Raw genomic sequence first — 8,747 nt, 5'->3', positions numbered from 1 at the left:
GGCTCAAGAGTTTGTATGGGGGCGGGGGGTGTCCAGAAAGCAGAACATTTATTCCTAACGACCTATTCTTTGGAGGGTGCAATTTGATTTGGCACCGCTTTGAACTGTATGGTAAACATGCGAGTACACTGTCGTTTCTTGACGGCAATTACTGCTTTCCTACGAACTGAGGGTGTGGCATCATCTTATGGCGTCTCAGAGCGTTACGGAAGGAGCGCAAAAATTGAGAATGCGGATACATTTGTGAGTAGACAACCACATGTTCATTGTATTGGATTTTCAGAGCTAACGCCGCTAAGCCTTCGAGCCGGGTCGTGTTTTTAGCTCTGCTAACACTTACCGAATGGCTAACTGTCATCCCGCATTAGCCGCCGCAACAAGGGTCGGGCCGAGCTTCGCTTGGCAACTCCTTGGCCGCCCCCCCCCGACGGTCAAACAGGGGCCACCTGGCGGACCTGCCCCCGCCCCCCCGACTCCTGCACCCTGGCAATCAAATAAGACAAAGAGTGAGATATCAGCGGCTGAAGTCCCATTAAAGGCAACGCCGGCTCATCACAGGCGGCGGCGCAGCGCATCGATCGCCAAAGCGTGTTAAAAAAAGAGACGAATGCGAGTCAAGAGGGGATCTGAACATGCGCCGACCGGCGGAGGAGCCGTCCCGTTTGTTCCCTGGCAGCCTTGGACCGAGGCCTCTGTGACCGCGGCGCTCTCCGGCGGCCCCCCGCGGGACGGCTCCGCTCGCCCGCTTTGATGAGGAGACAAGGCGGGGAAGGTTATTTGTGCAAATATGCCGCTCCGACGTCTTAATCTTCCATAAGGTGATCTTTGCACGGGGTGCGGGAAAGCGGGAAAAGAGGAGGCAAGAGAAGAAGAAAAGAGCAAGTGTACTTGCGAGAGCGATGGGAACTCGAGTTCACTACGGGGGCGGCAGGAGTCAACCCCTCCCTCCGCCATCACCACCCAGCCGCAAGCCGCGGGCCTTTTTTTTTCTCCTTTTCCCTGCAACATTAAAAAGCGGCGAGCAGTCAATACGGAACGTAACTCACAGAAAGAGCAAGGGAGGGATTTCAAAAAAAAAAAATCCAATAATAATAATAAAAAAAAAAGACAAGAGGAGCGCAAAAGGGTTAGACAACACGGCGAGATCCGCGTGGAAGCTTCATTGGGGGTGGCAGTAGGAAGGGGGAAGCTGGAAGGAGAGGCGAGTGCACTCCTGCTGCCAAGACACAAAGTCACGCTCAAAAGACACTCGCCCCAAAAAAAATAAAAAAAAATAAAGCGAAAAGTGCACGCAGCTGCTGCCAGGTGGAAGGAAGCATGGAGCACTCCTACCACAACGCTAAAGCGGTCTCTCCGGAAATGCGAACACCAAGCTAAGTGGTGAGAGCAAAGTCCAAGCCACCGCTGCAAACTATTGCAAGGCAGCAGCAAAGCGCACACTTGCCACAAAAGAAATTTTGTCGCCGGACACGCGAGGGAAAAACAGCTAAGCAGAGAAAAACGCCCGTGGGACAAATTGAAGGCCGGAGGAGAGCGCACGCTTTCAATGCAGAAGTTTGAAAAGTTTTGATTTGTTATTTTTTTAGAGCGGGCTATTTTGCTTCTTATGTTGTCATAAGTTCAGGTTTTATGAGTCTGAGTATTAGTTTCATCCATCCATGATCAGAGCCCACTTTTTCCCTCACGGCGGTCGCGGGTGTGCCGCAGACCGGGAGTTCGGGTTCGCCTCCCTGCCAAAAGATGACACCAAAGTTGCGAGGGCAGAGCCGCACGTGACGTGAAGGCAGAGGGGGGGGGAGTGGCAAAGAGACGCCGGGACGGAGCCGAGCGGCGAGGAACGCATGCTCGCCATGCTAATGAGCGTGGCGCGCAAAAGGAAACTTTCAAACATTCGCCGCTCGCGTTTGGAGATGTGAGGACTTGTTTACGCGCGGCGCATTGTTCTCAAACACTCGGCGCTCTCTCGTTGTCTTTCTGCGCCGCTCGCAAGTTCTTTCAAACGTGAGCTCTCCCAAACACTCGACACCTGGCTGGCTGGCTGGCTGACTTCAAGAGCTTCCAATCATCGCACACGTCTGCACGCCTCCATCTCATTTTTTTTTTTAATCAGTTATTCAGCTTTGCGCGTTCCAAGCAATCGGGGAAGACATCTGTAAAACAGGGAGGGGGAATAAAAGGGGGAACAGGTGTGGGACGATCGGTGCAAAAACAGGTGGGAAAAAGAAGGGCCTCTGTAAATTCCAGAAGTCATGCGCCTCGGCCTTCGCTGGTGAAATTACGGCAGCAAAAAAAAAAATGCAGTTTACCTCCCTGAAGAGTAAACTGAAGGGAGATACCTCCAGAAACAAACAAGAACTAAAAGGGAAGGCCTGCAAAAGCATTTCAAAGAGTGTGGCGAAGTCAGCGGCTTGATGCTTTATTTTTTGCAAGCAAGGCGGAGGCCACCAAATATTCAATTATTATTATTTTTCACTTGAAAATAATACTTTGTCTGTTCCAATACTTCTGGTGACTTGATAAGTGGGAGAGTCCAAATAAAAAGAGAAGGGCCGGGGGAATCTGTGTGTAGGTAAGTCCAGGACAAGTGTCTTTCGTGAATTTTAGCCTCCAAGATGAATTGTCTCATTCAATCTACATTTCTTCAAAACAACTTTGGGGGGGGGGGGGGAACTTCAGAAGAATATTCTTACGCAACAGCCAAACAAACGAAGACGCCTTCCATTTCAACTCCCATTTGTGGCCATCCCCTCCCCCCGCAACCCGTTCCAAAACCCGCCGATGACAACAAGTCCCCACAAGGAATGCGAGAAGATTAAAAAAAAAAAAAAAAGCGTTTACGGCAAAATAAAGGGCCGGCGGCACGTGACGAGCCTTTAAATCTGGGACAGCGCTCCCAAAGAGCAAGGCGCGCGCATCAGTTGCGGCAACATGAAAGCGCCAAAGAGTTTTTAAGCGCGCCAGCTGGGAGTCGCAGAAGGGAGGCCATTAGCCGCATTGTGCGTTTAGCGCCCGACGAGTCTCCTACCCGCGTTTGAACAGTTTTTTTTCCCCTCCGCTGTGGACGCTCAGATTGCCCGTGTCAGTACTGATTTGTAGCTTGAGACTGGAGCAAAAAAAAAAAAAAAAAGCACCCAAAGTGTTTCAAGCGAGAACACGGCCCATGTTGTTTTATTTTTGAAAGGTTGGGCTTTCATGTGGAATTTGTCTCCGGGTGGAATTTAGCCTCGTTTTACGTCGGTTACCGTACCGTTCAGAGCGGTGATCTCCGTCCGGTTTGCATCGCCTCATCTGAACAACAAATGTGTTGCCGAGCAACTTGCAAATAGCAAAGTTCGAAAAAATAAAGAATTTAAAATATATATATATGTTTTATGTCAAACTAAAAATATTTTAAGATTTTATTTTTTAGATTCACCCAAACAATTTTTGTTTTGAACACAGTCCAAACGCTACGCGTGGGGCATCAAGGATTGTGCACCTCACATTCTGCCTAGCAACAAGCAGAGGACACATTCCGATGGTATATTTGCGCTCCTGCAAGAGGGAGACCAAAACAAATGGCGCTGCTGGGTTATTTGGGGAGCCTTTCACGACCTGACAGGTGAGCCGATGCAGGCCCACGCTATCATTAATTTCGCTGTTAAAGTGTCGATTGGTCAAGTGTTTGTCCTGAGGCTTATCACACACGCGCGTAAACAATCTCGCAGCGCCGACTGGACCATTTAGCGGCAGAGCGAGACGAGAAGGCCGTTATCGGCGCTCCCGATAATAAATACCTTACCCTACAGAGGTAATGCCGCGGGGCAAATAGAAAGATGCTATCTCCGAGAGCGGATCATGGAGACGCCTGCATCCCGGCAGGCTTCTGGCCGAGGCCTTCGAATGGGGTGGGAGGGGGGAGACACTTTCATTTTCCCCAATTGCAACTTGACATTTGTCACACTTTTCCTATCGACTCGCTTTATGATCAATAATAATCGCCGGCCAGGAAGATTAATTTCGATTGAGAGTCAAACTGCTTTACTTGAATTATGGAGGAAAAGCTTTGAGGATTTAAAAAATTAAAAATTGTACTGACTACATGAAGGCAGGGTCAGTCAATAATTTTTTGACCAATATTATATTTGTCTTTTTTTTTAGATAGCAAAATATGAATTGAACAATACTAGATGAAAAGCATATTATAATAATATTAAAGTAGATCCCTCCATAGTTGTAAAATGAGCACATTTTTGTCATGGATATGTCTGAAAATGGCCACAAGCCTGTTCGGGGAATTTATATTTATCCATCGAATACAATCAACGGTGTTTTGACATGATTTCACCAACTGGTTTAAGACGCTTACCTGACCGGATACGCGTGCGATGCTCCCTCCTAGCAGGTGGGCTTCCTTTGTTCACCTGCCCTTCAGGATATTTTGGGAGAAAAGGTCTCTACCTGCTCAGTGATTCATCCCCTTCGTCCAACGTCAAACGTTTCGCATGCCAACACTCATCTGGTGGAGCTGGGGGGGTAAAAAAAAAAGGAGGGGGTAGGTGAGGAGCACAGCTGTGTAATTTCACCTATGCAACTTTTGGGAGAGTAAGGGTATGCATACAGGGCAGATTGAATGGTTTACTCTGACCACCCCCCCCCCTTTTTTTTTTTTTAAAGTAGAGCAAGTGGGTGTGTTTGTGAGGCTGACAAGAGGTGAGTAGTGAAGACCAAGGAAGTTATGCGCCCATTTAACCTGCTGGCCAATTCAACAGTTTATTCTTAGCAGCTTTTGCGAGTGGGTCAAGGCGGCGTGTGCGAGCCAGACAAGCGGTGAGTAGAACACTTGGTACTGAGAATGTCCAACAACAACTAAAAAAAACCCCACCACTGTAAAATCCCATTTTGAGGGCTGATTGTACGGCAGATGTACAACTATGAGTTGATTGCTTTTGCGGGTGGAGCAAGTGGGTGTGGAATGAATTAGACATGTAAAGTTTTCCACGGCAGTGTTTTCATCAGTGCTGGGGGATGTTTAGGGGGGAGGGGTGCTGCTACATTTGTCAGGATTTTTCTTTTGAATGTCTTTGTTGTGGCAAAACAAGAAGAAAAAGACCAAGAAGGAAGAGGACATTTAATGATGACGCCTGCGGTCTCCAGAGTCTAAAACACAGGCGACTCCATTCAATTATGCAAATGAGGGCCTGCGACTGCAGCTTCCGCCGTCACTTTAATGACGACAACACACACACACACTGAGGAGACCGTATTTAGTTATTTGGAAGTTAATTGTGTTGGTCATTAAAAGAAGTATCAGCTGTCATGAGGATCTCACACACACACACACACAAAGAAGAAAAGAATGTAAGTGTGTATGTAGTTTGAATCTTCTCGAGACCCAAGCAGTGTGGGAAGACTGTTGGTGGTTGGATATGGCAGGGATTGGGGGGGGGGCAGACATCCAGACACTAACCACCAGGTGGCAGAAGAGCACAAGGATGGAGAAGACGCTCACTCACCACGCTGAGCGTGTCCAACAGCCGTCCACTCCATTGGGTACACTCAGGGCAATCGAGACTGGAGGCAGCTTGGAACATTGGAAAAAAATGGATGAAGTAAGGAGGTACCACCAATAAGTGCGTTTCCAAGAAAAATGCCCCCACTAACAAAAAAAAAGAAGAAAAAGTACTTCAAGGGACCAGTTTGACCACATTTGCTCTAAAGCAGTTAGCATTGCAGCTAACGCAGGTAGCATGTACGCTTGAGCACGGAAGATGACAATAGCTTTTGCATTTGATTTGCAACGCTGTTACTGTCAGTAGAACGCAAAAATGATATTTTTTGTTACAGTGAAATTGTACTTTAATTCCTCGACTGCTACATGTGCAGTTGTCCACATGCAGTGATCCTGTTTGGCCTGTAGGTGAACTCTCATCGGGCTACATATCAAAGTGACAACATCGTTCAGAAAAGTGAGTGCCCCCCACCCCCACCCCTCTTCCGTCTTCTCCTGCTTTTGTGTTCTTTTGCTTTGTCTTTTGACTTGATGACTGCACAATGGTCGCCGTGAGCGCTGGCGACTGAAGACAAATTAACTTGGGAATGATTGCCACATCAAAGCGCTGCTCGCCGCGCTTGTCGTTTACGACTGCGGGCCATCGCGGGACGGACGCGCGTGCACACATGAGGAAAATTGCGGGCGGCTATTTTGCTTCTCGTGCGCCCACTTGTCTTTTGTGTCTGGCTAATAAATAATGACCGGCAAGACGTTGAGGCATTCAAGGGCAGGATTGATATGGAAAGTATCCATCCATCCATCCATCCATCTTCTACCGCTTATCCGGGGCCGGGTCGCGGGGGCAACAGCTTTAGCAGGGAAGCCCAGACTTCCCTCTCCCTAGCTACTTCTTCCAGCTCTCCCCGGGGGATCCCGAGGCGTTCCCAGGCCAGCTGTGTGACATAGTCTCTCCAGCGTGTCCTGGGTCTTCCTCGGGGTCTCCTCCCGGTGGGACATGCCCGGAACACCTCACCAGGAGGCATCCGAATCAGATGCCCAAGCCACCTACCTCATCTGGCTCCTCTCGATGTGGAGGAGAAGCGGCTCGACTCTGAGCCCCTCCCGGATGACCAAGCTTCTCACCTTAGATATGGAAAGTAGTGATGCTTTAATATTGACATGAACCATACCAATAACACGACAACATACAGTGAGCAGTACCTTGATTTAGGATTTGTAGTGATGCCGTGACCTCAATTTACTTGTTTGGTGGTACCTCAACTTGTTTTTGGTTCAGAGTTGACGCTTGCACGACTTTTTCAAATTCCTCAATTGTTGGGTTGAATGAGAAAAAGAGCAGAGAAATTGAGGTTGTGAAATGACAAAGAGTCACAGTCACCAATGCACTTTCAGCCTCGCAACCAACACAAAAACAACATGAAAACACTCCAAAGGAGCTCGGGTAAGCCACGAGTCACACCCAGATGTTCGCACTGGAGGGAAAAAATATATATAAAGCTTTGTCATAATATTGCAACTTTTTTCCCATTGGAAGAAATCAACTTTATTCTCTTGCTTTTTGTGGATTTATTTAACTAGTAAACTCTTGAGATATTTTAGTATTTTTATTATTATTTTTTTTTAATATTCTCATTATTTTTGGTTCTGCTTTTCTAGTATTTTATACACTGTCAAGAAAAAAGGCAATTCTGGTTCTAAACTATATGTAATTTTTGTTGTAAAATACATTTTTTTGGTTCAATTATGAGTTTCTAGAAAATAAATCAGACACTCCCAATATTATTTATCAAATAAAAATGTGACTATACTCTTAATTTGGCATCCTTTATTGTACAATCAGACCTCATTGTAACTTTTTTCAGGTTATTAAAAAGACGTTATTTGCCAATATAATTTAATTTGAATACTTGTATATGAGCTCTGTCAACTCCAAGCTATCCAAATGTCTGTCCAGGCATCATCCAAATCTCTCCCAAGGGGGATGATCTGACAAGGGATGATGATGTGTGTGTGGGTGGGTGTTGAGGGTGAAGGGGGGGTCCGGCCTTCTTGACAGTATGCAGCACTCAGTGGGACACGCACACAAGCACACACAGCTCACTCTTTGGTGTGTGGAGCGCTAATGATTTTAAGAGTCTAATCAAAGGTAGCTTGATATGATGTGATGTCACAAGCAAGCAAGAGGGAGGAAGCGCAATGATTCGTGTTCCATTCGGTGCATGCAGCACTTTGATTTATTATTTTGGGAAGGGGGGGGGGCTGTTCATCAATGCTGTCACAACATGATGGATAACTTGCATTTTTGGGCTTTGTTTTGGCATTTGTTTATTTATTTTTTACCTTGCTTCTGGTTTATTTTGGGCCTTTAAAAAAACGCATGATCCCAAGAGAAATACATATCTATAATACCATCAGGAATATCAATATAAAAAAAAGCATGCTAAGAATTTAATCAGATGATTATAGACGCCCCCCCCCGCTTGCTTTTGAGCATTTAAGTATTTTTTTCATTAAAAAATGTTTTTTTTTCTCCCAGCTCCTCCATGGTACCTTGTCATACGAATGCCCTAAAATGTAACTGTAGATAGATCTTTAAAACAATTGTAAATAGCACTGCGACTTATCCATATTTGTATTTATATTGCACTTAATTGAACTGTTTTTTTTTCTTCTTTCTACCCACAATCTTGCTGCTTTAGACTGTAAATTTCCCCAGTGTGGGACAAATAAAGGATATCTTCATCTTAATCTTAAATAAATCGCTCGACAGACAGTTAGTTGGCAGCAAGCTGGCTAATTAGCCAGATAGCTGGCTGCTAGCTAGCTAGCTCGCTGACCGGATCGCACTTTATAACTCGATATACAAATAAAGTTGACCTGTAAACATTTGTGGTTCATCCTGAAATTTCAGCCGAAAGCTGAGTCTTATCTCGAACTTTTCAGAGTCTGCTCAACAAAAGTCGCGAAGCACTCATCGCTTGTTGTTGTTGAACGTTTGTGGCGTCGTCCAAGTCTGTGGTCGTTTCCGCCTGTCAACACGTGATGAGTTTCCTCAAACAACAACGAAACAAGAGTCAACACCATTCTTTTTTTTTTAACCGCTCAATCAATCGGAATCCAACGTTTACTTCAATGTTTTGTTGCAAAGCAAATATTTTAAAACCTACATGAAAAGAGTGACAGCATGTCACGTCCAGCATCTGTGGGCCTGGAGGGTCATTGTCCCGCCTGTTTTCCAGCTCTCGCGGCTGCA

At 46.2% G+C, this 8,747-nt stretch overlaps 1 long non-coding RNA gene across 1 annotated transcript; it reads right to left on the bottom strand.

The window, feature by feature from the left end:
- Nucleotides 1–489: 489 nt before the first annotated feature.
- LOC147190112 (uncharacterized) lies at nucleotides 490–8,747 on the bottom strand. Its single transcript, XR_015103978.1, has 6 exons — nucleotides 6,695–8,747; nucleotides 6,543–6,616; nucleotides 5,496–5,563; nucleotides 4,349–4,507; nucleotides 2,027–2,150; nucleotides 490–999 (listed from the first exon to the last, which is right to left on the bottom strand). It is a non-coding gene; the product is annotated as an uncharacterized LOC147190112 (long non-coding RNA).

This window comes from Hippocampus guttulatus, chromosome 19, assembly GCF_054856545.1.
Source record: "Hippocampus guttulatus isolate MCC_2025c chromosome 19, RoL_Hgut_1.0, whole genome shotgun sequence".
NCBI classification, from domain to species: Eukaryota; Metazoa; Chordata; class Actinopteri; order Syngnathiformes; family Syngnathidae; genus Hippocampus; species Hippocampus guttulatus.
The sequence above is the reverse complement of the archived record's forward strand: the minus strand, read 5'-3'. Positions and strand labels throughout refer to the sequence as shown.